We start from the raw sequence: 9398 nt of genomic DNA on the forward strand, positions 1-9398 counted from the left end.
CTTGACATCTTTCCTATATTGATTCTAACAATCATTGGGCATAGTATGTGATACGGTTTGAATGTTTTTATCCCCTCCAAAATTCATGTTGAAATTTAATCCTCAGTGCAATGGTGTTGAGTGTGGCCTTTAGGTGGTGATTGAATCATAAGTCTCTGCTTCCATGCATGGGATTAGCTGCCCTTCTTATTTTAAAAGGGCTTGATGGAGGACATTCACCATTTTCACCCCTTCAGTCCATCATGTCCTTCCATCATGTGAGGACACAGCATTTCTCCACTCTAGAAGATGCAGCAACAAGGCACCATCTTGGAATCTGAGGGCCCTCACTAGGCAGGGCCTTGATTTTAGACATCCCAGCCTCCAGAATTGTGACAAATTTCTATTGTTTATAAATTACTCAGTCTGTGATAATTTGTAATAGCAGCACAACCAAACTAGGACAATGTGTCTGTACATTTATTTAGATCTTCTTCCTTTCATCACCATTGTGTAAATCGCCACATACAACTTCTGTACTTGCTTTGTTAGATTTACACCTAAGTATTTCACTTTTTCAGCAATAGTAAGTCAGATTGTATTTTTAATTTCAGTTTCTACATGTTCATTGGTAGCATATGGAAATAAAATTGATTTTGCATCCTTTTCTTATATCCTCCAATCCTGTTGAAATTACCTACTAATTCTATGAGTGTTTTTGCAGATTCTTTGAAGTTTTATTAATTTATTTTTTTATTTCAGGATATTATGCGGGTACACACATTTTGGTTACATGTTATGACTTTGCCATATGCAAACCATAATTTGATGCATGGATAATCATATCATCTCTAAAGGACGATTTTATTTCTTCTTTTATGATTTATATGCCATTTATTTCCCTTTCTTGTCTGACAACACTGTCCAAGACTTTCATCACTATGTTGAATGAGAATTGTGAGAGGACAACTTTGCATCATCCATGATCTTAGGAGAAAAATATTCAATTTTTTACCATTAAGTACAATGTTCAATGTAGGTTTTTTGTGTAAATAGTTACTCTCAAACAAGTTAAAGAAGTTTTCCTCTATTTCTATTTTTCTAAGAGTATCATGAATGGGAATTGAATTTCATCAAATGCTTTTTCTACGTTGGTTGATATGTTGGTGTGTTTTTTGCTCAGGCTTTTAATATGATGGATTACATTAATTATTTTTTTAATATTGTGGCAGTCATGCATAACGATCAAATTTCTTTTGGTAGTGGTAAATAATTAATTTTTGTACATTATTGAATTCTGTTTACTTATATTTGTTAAGGATTTTTACATCTATATTAATGAAGATATTGGTCTGCAGTTTTCTTGTACTCTTTGGTTTTGGTGTCAAGATTCATAAAGTTCCAATAAATAAAATGAATTAGAAATTAGTGTTAATTCTTCTTCAAATGTTTGATGGATTTCTCCACTGAAATCATCTAGACTTGCCTGATTTTTTTAAGTAGTTTTTGAATTACCAATTAAAGTTGATTAATAATTATAATTAAAATACTAAAGTTAATATATTTCACATTGAGTAAGTTGTGGTTGTTTTGTTTCTCAAGGAATGGATCTTTTGCCTAATTTTTCAGAGATATATGTAGATATATGCAGAGATGTTTATAGTTTTCCTTTATAATCCTTTGATGATGTCAGGATCTGTACTGATATCTTTTCATTCCTGATATTGATAATATATATTTTTGTTTCCTGTTAGACATGCTTGATATTTGCCGATATTATTGCTATTTTGAAATAATTAGATCTTTATGTTATTAATTTTCTCTATTATTTTCTTATTTTCAATTCTGTATATTTATGCACTCATTTTTCTTATTTGCTCTTTTGCTTTATTTGGGTATATTTTTCTCTTTATCTAGATTCTTGAGATGGAAGCTTAGATTATTGATTTGAAACTTTCTTTTCTTTTTACTTTTTAATTGGCACTTATAATTGTACCTATTTATAGGATACAATTTGATATCTTGATACATAGCTATGTTGTGTAATGATCAAATCAGGGTAGTTAGTGTATTCATAATCTCATGTATTTATCACTTTTTTGTGTTGAACACATTTAAAAGCCTGTCTTCCAGTTATTTTGTAATATACAATGTTTTACTGTTAACCATAGCCACCTTACTGTGTCATCGAACACCAAAATTTATTCTTTCTATCTAATTGTAAATTTGAACCTATTGACCAACCTCTCCTAATGCTCCCATTCCCCCTACTCTTTCTGATCTTGGTAACAGTGTTTTACTGTTTGCTTTTATTTCCATATCAACTTTTTTGATGTCACATGAGTGAGGTCATGAGGTATTTTTCTGTCTGACTTATTTTACTTCACATGATGTTCTCCAGGTTAACCCATGTTTTTGCAAATGACAGTATTTCATTTTCTATGACTGAGTAATATTCCATTGTGTATATATACCAAATTTTGTTTATTCATTCATCTGTTATTGGACACTTAGGTTGATTTGATATCTTGGCTATTGTGGATAGTGCTACAATAAATATGGGAGGCAGATATCTCTTTGGCATATTGATTTCATTTTTTGGATATATACCCAGTAGTAGGATTGCTGGATCATATGGTAATTCTATTTTTCTGTTTTTTGATGAACTTACATATTTTTCAAAATAATGACTATACTAGTGTATAATCTCACCAACAGTGTATAAGTGTACCCTTTTTTGCCACATTCTTTACAACGTTTGTTTTCTTTTCTTTTCAATTTTTCTTTTCTTTTCTTTTTCATTTTTTTCTTTTTTGATAATAGTCATACTGACTTGCATGAAGTGGTATCCCTTTGTGGTTTTTATTTGCTTTTCTCTAATGATTAGAGATGTTGAATTTTTTTTTTCATATAATTGTTGGCCTACGCCATATTTCCATTTGAAAAATATTTGTTCTTTTGCCTATTTTTTAATCTGGTTATTTGTTGTTGTTGTTATTTTGCTGTTGAGTTGTTAAAGTTCCTTATATATTTTGGACATCATGCCCTCATCAGATATATAATTTAGAAATATTATTCCCAATTTTCTCTTCACTCCATTAGTATTTTCCCTTATTGTGCAAAACTTTTTAATTTGATGTAATTCCATTTGCCTATTTTTGCTTTTATTGCATTTTTTGCTTTTATTGCCTGTGTTTTTGAGATGTTATATAAAATACTTGCCAAAAAATGAATAAAAATAAAATACTTGCCCAGCCCAATGTTGTGAAGCATTTATCCTATGTTTTCTTCTAGTAGTTTGATAGTTCCAGGTTTTACATTTAAGTCTTTAATCCATTTTGTGATCATTTTTGCATATGATGAGTAGGAGGGGTCTAGTCTCATTCTTCTGCATGTCTATATCCAATTTTCCCACTACCATTTAATAAAGAGACTGTCTCTTTCCTGCTACCATTGTCAAAACTCAGTTTTTGTGTGTATATAAATTTATTTTTGTGTTCTCTACTCTGTTCCATTGGACTATCCATTTTTATGCTAGTTTCATGCTATTTTGGTTGCTATAGCTTAGTAGTATTTTGAAGTCAGATAGTATGATGCTTCCAACTTTGTTTACTTTGCTCAGGATTGCTTTGGCTGTTCAGGGTCTTTTGTGGTTTCCATTTAGCATGATGTTAGCTATAAGTTTGTCATCTATGGCCTTTCTTGTATTGAGATACGTACCTTCTATACCTAATATGTAATTCTTTATTTTTAGCCAACATTCAATCCTGAATTTTTTCAAATTGTTTTTTTGCATTTATTGAAATGATCATATTTCCAAATGTCTTTTTTTTTTACAGTTTTTGACTAAGTCTATTTGATCTAAGTAAGTATGCCTCTTTTAAGGTGTTAGCAACTTAACTTAAGCTATATATAAATAGTCTTCTTCCCTCCTCCCCACAATTTATATTTTTGTTGCTTTAATTTACTTCTTTATTTATTGTGTGTTCCTTACCTGCTAATTATAGCTGTTGTTGCTTTTGACCATTTTGACTTTAATTGTTTATATTGTCGAATTGAGCGATTTTACAAAATACCATTATATCACTGGGGTATTAAGAGTTTGATTTATGAATTTCTTTCTACTGGTGAGTTTTAAACTTTTATGCATATTCATGACAGTAATTATCATCCTTTCATGTCTACTCCCTTAGCATTCCACTCTCTTGAGCATTTCTTGTAAGACTGGCCTAGTGGTGATGACAGATTTTGCTTGTCAGGGAAGGTCTTTATTTCTTCTTCATTGCTGAAAGATAGCTTTGGGGAATATGGTATTCTTGGATTATAGGGATTTTTTTTTCTTCCAGCACTTTGAATATATCTTTCCTGGTCTACAAGGTTTCTACTGAGAAACTTCCTGATATACATTGTGCATTCTTTTATATGTGACTTGATGCTGTTTTCCTACAGCTTTTAGAATTCTTTCTTTGTCTTTGACTTTTGACAATTTGATTAGAATGTCCCTCAGAGAGCATGTTTTTGGGTTGAATCTAATTGGTAACTTTTGAGCTTCCTGAATCTGGATTTCCATATCTCTCCCAATACTTAGAATGTTTTTCACTATTATTTTGTTAAGTAGGTTGTCTCTGCCTTTCTCCATCTTTTTTCCCTCTGGAAATCCTATAGTGCAAAAATTGTTTTGCTTAATGGTTTCCCATAAGTCCCATAGGCTTTCTTTTTCATTATTTTAGCATATTACAGGAATATAAATGTTTAAGTTACATATATTATTGCCTTTGCTCACCTGAGTCAGAGCTCCAAGTGTGTCCATACCCCAGACATTGCACACTGCACCCATTAAGTGTGAATATACCCATCTCCTCCGTCCCCCCTCCTACCTGCTGGACACCCGATGAATGTTACTACTATATGTGGACATAAGTGTTGGCAAGTTAAGTCAGTTAATACCAATTTGATGGTGAGTACATGTGGTGCTTGTTTTTCCATTCTTGTTATACTTCACTTAGTAGAATAGGCTCCAGCTCTATCCAGGATAATACAAGCATATACAAGAGGTACTAGATCATCATTGTTTTTTGTGGCTGAGAAGAACTTCATGGTATACATATACCACATTTTATTAATCCACTCATGTATTGATGGGCACTTGGGTTGTTTCCACATATTTGCATTTGTGAATTGTGCTGCTATAAACATTCTAGGCTTTCTTTATTTCCTCAGACTGAGCAAAAGACATCTTCAAGTTCAGAAATTTTTTCTTCTGATTGATCTATTTTCTTATTAAAGTTGTTAGTTGTATTTTTATGTCATTAATTAAATTATTTAGCTGAAAACTTTCTGTGTGGTTCTTTTCTATGATATCTACCTCTGTTTTTAATTTCTCATTCAGATCATGAATTGTTTTCCTAATTTCATTGAATTATCTATGTTCTCTTGTATCTCCCTGAGTTTCCTTAAGATTATCATTTCAATTTCCTTTTCAGGCATGTTGGTTGTAAATGTTCTTTTCTTTGGGATCCGTTACTAATAACTTATTGAGATCCTTTTGGGGTGTCATGTCTTCTTGTTTTATCATGATATTTGTGCCCCTACATTGATGTCTGTGCATCTAGTGGGATAGTGGAATGTCTGTGCTTTTTCCAATTTTATGGAGTAGCTTCATAGGGAGAGATTTTTTCCTGTAGATAAGTCCTAGTGTGTCAGTTGGGTATCGGTGCATTGGCTTTGGTTCTGAGTTGACTCAGCACTGCTGTCTCTGTGAAGTTTCTTCAGCTATAATCCTCACCAATGATGTCTACTATCATCTAAGTTACCTATGCTGCAGTAGTTTGTGATAGTAGTGGCACGGTTTTGCTGGGGATGGAGGCACCAGGCTGGTTGTTGGGCTGAGTGTATGTGGGCACAGAGGGCCAACAGGCTGTTAAGCTGTGTCTTCAGGGAAGCAAGGCTGCCAGCAGACTGGATGTTGGGCTGGTCCCAGGCATAGCAGTGCCATGTGGTCCTGTGGCAGTCTGTCTGGTGAGTTGGACAACCACTGGAAAGGCTGTTGGGCTGGGCACAGGCATGGAAGTTCTTGGTGGCCCTGTGGTGGTTTAATAAGGGGTGGGAGGAGGGTAGAGCTGCTGGCAGGGCATCTGTAGGGTCAGGTATAGGCATACATGGGCACCACAGTGGTCTGTTCATGGGGCAGGAAACTGCCAAACTGACCCTCAGGCCAGGTGCATGCATAGCAATGCCAGGTAGCCTTGCAGCAGTCTTTCTGGGGAGAGAGTGCTGCCACTAATGCTGCTGTCAGGATGAGTTTGGGTACATGTGGGCAAGGTAGGGCCAGGTGGTCTGTAGTGGTAGTGGTCTGTAGTGGCTGGGGCTGCTGCAAGAGAAGCTGTCACGCAGGTGACATATGTGGGCTCAGTTGGCTGGCTGGCTATTTGGCATGGGTTGCATGGGTATGGAGGCAGTTAGTGTGTTTGGCAACTTCCCTGCTCTGCAAGTCTGCCTGTTCCCTGGGGGAACACATGGTTTTGGATGCCAGGGTCTCAGTTATTCTATCTGGTTTAAACTCTGGGCAGCTGGGGTCAGAGTGCTGCAGGAATCTCTGTGAACATGGTATAATGATGGTGGGGACTCAGGGATGGAAACAGTCAGTTGCTACTGGCCCGCAGGGCAGGACATATGCGAGCAGTGTGTTCAGTTTCAAGATGGCACTGTGCTATAGCAGCTTAGTTTGCCAGGGTAAGGCCGCTCAAGGTGGACTCCTACTCTGAAGCAACACATCTATGTGAACTCTCAGCTATTCCCCAAACTGGTTTGAGGATCTGTGAAGACAGGGGCACTCTGCTGCCTCAAAAATTGCTATTTTTATGGTGGCAGTGGGGACGGCTGGGGTTTCCTGTTTACTTTTTCTGTATAAAAAGAAGTCTTCCCTAACTCTGAGCCAATACCAGCAGGAGAGACAGTGAGGCAGAGGCAGAATGTCTTGTTCCCTTCTCTATAGTGTTATCCTGGCTTTGATACATCACAGGGATTTCACTGCTTCCCTGGTGCTCTCCAGTGTACTATCTCAGTCACTCTGACAGAAATGTAGGTGTTTATTTGTTGTTTTGGTCACTTTTTGTGGGGAGGAAGTGCCAGGTGATGCTAGTCAGTCATCTTGGTGACATTACCCCCTTTGCCTCTTTTTTAATGTGAGCATTTAGCACTATTAATTTCTTACAAATTTCAATATTTATGCTTTCATTTTTATTCAGTTCATTGTATATTTTATTACCCTTTGAGAATTCCTCTTAGACATATGCATTATTCAAACATGTGTTGTTTAGTTCCAAGTGTCTGGAGATTTACCTATTATTATTGTTATTGATTTTTAGTTTCATTCTATTATGATCAGAGAATACACTCTGTATGATTTCAAATTTTTATATTTGTTTAGTTCTCTTTTTTGTCCCAGAATATAATCTTTCCTGTATATGTTGCACAGAAACCTGTAAAAAAATTGTGCACTTTGCTGTTGTTGAATGAAGTGTTCCATAAATGTCAATTAGATTCTGTTAGATGATAGTATTATTGAGTTATTTTATACTTTTTGTAATAGTCTCTTTCGATGTTCTATCAATTGCCAGGAGAGGGATGATAAATTTTCCAACAACAATTGTGGATTTGTCTTGTCTATTTCCTCTTTCAATTTTATCAGTTCTTGCTTCCTAAAATTTGTGATTCGGTTCATTTGTACCCTTTTAGGATTGCTATGCACCGTGGAGGATACATATGTGTGTGTATTTGAATGAAATATAGAAACCTTATCACACTTTATGTCCCTAATTTACTCTTCTAATGTATAATGTAATTGTGTTAAATATTTCCTCTAAATACATTTAGAACCACATCAGACAATGCTATAATTTTTGCTTCAAACATCAAACATAATTTTCAAAACCCAAAGGGAGATGAAAATCCTATTTTATTTTCTGATAGTTTTAGTCTATCTTGATGTTCTAGGTTCCTTATTTTATTATAATATTTCGTTTTTATTTATGAATCTTCCTTTAGCCATTCTTTTACATTCTTTTAAGTTAAGTCTTTTGGTGACAAATCTTTTAGTTTTTCCTCATTTGAAAATGTCTTGATTTCTCCTTCATTCCTAAAGGATATTTTCACTGAGTATAGGATTCTGGGTTCACAGTTCTTTCTTTCTTTTTGTCATCACCTGAAAAATATTGCACCATTTACTTCTGATTTCTACAGTTTCTAATGAGAGATCTACTGTCATTTTAATTCTTGTTTCTTATAGGCAAGGGGTTGTTTTATCTGGCTTCTTTCAAGATTGTTTCTTTGTATTTAATGCTCAGAATTATAATTGCAATGTGTCTTAGTGTGAATTTCTTTGGATTCATCCTGCTTGGGATTCACTAAGCCTCTTGGCAAATTAGAGATATTTTCAGGCATTTTTTCTTCAAATACTTTTTCCACTTTTCCCTCTTCTGGGAGTCCAGTGACCTGAAAGTTAGATCTTTTATTATAGTCTCACAGGTTCCTGAGAGACTGTTCATTTTTTAATATTTATTTTCTCGGTGCTATTCAAATTCTTAATTTCTTTTGTTTTTTCTTCCAATTCACTGATGATTTCCTCTGTCTCATCCATAATTCAGTTGAGCTTATCCACTGAGCTTTTCATTTTAGTTATTGTATGTCTCAGTTCTAAAATTTCCATTTGTTTCTTCTTTATATATTCTATTTTTTTGTTGAAACTTTCTGCTTTTTATGAGGATTTCTATTTTTTCATTTGTTTCAAGCATGCTCAAAATTGCTCATTAAAGCATTTTTATGGCTGCTTTAAATTTTTTATCTGATATTTCTAGCATCTCTGGCATCTTAATGTTGGCTTCTATTGATTTTAGGTTTTCATTTAATTTGAGATCATTCTGATTTTTGATTGACACTTGGACATTTTAATATTATGATATGAGATTCTGGATCTTATTTAAACCTTCTATTTAGCTGAGCTTTTCTGATACTACTACAACAGGCGAAGAGCAGAGCGTCCTTCATTACTGAGAGATGGAGGTAGGAATCCAGGTTCCCCACATGGCCTCCATTAACACTAGAGTGGGGGAATTCCGCATTACTGCCTGGGGCATTGACATTGTGAAGGGATGGCCTTATTATTGTAGGGCAAAGGTGAAAGTCTTTGCTGACACCACTCCAGAAGGATGAGGAGGCACCTCATTACTGCAGGATGGAGGTAGAAAGTCAGTGTCCATTAACTTTGCAGGTGGCTAGGGGCTTGTTACCATTTAGCAGGGGTAAAAGTCCCAGCATCATACTTGGCTACTCTGACACCACCCTGGAAGATTTGTTGAAGTGCCTCATTACACCTTAACAAGATCTGAAATCTAGGCTTTCCACTTGGCCTTTGTTGTCAC

This window comes from Microcebus murinus, chromosome X, assembly GCF_040939455.1.
Source record: "Microcebus murinus isolate Inina chromosome X, M.murinus_Inina_mat1.0, whole genome shotgun sequence".
Lineage (NCBI taxonomy): Eukaryota > Metazoa > Chordata > Mammalia > Primates > Cheirogaleidae > Microcebus > Microcebus murinus.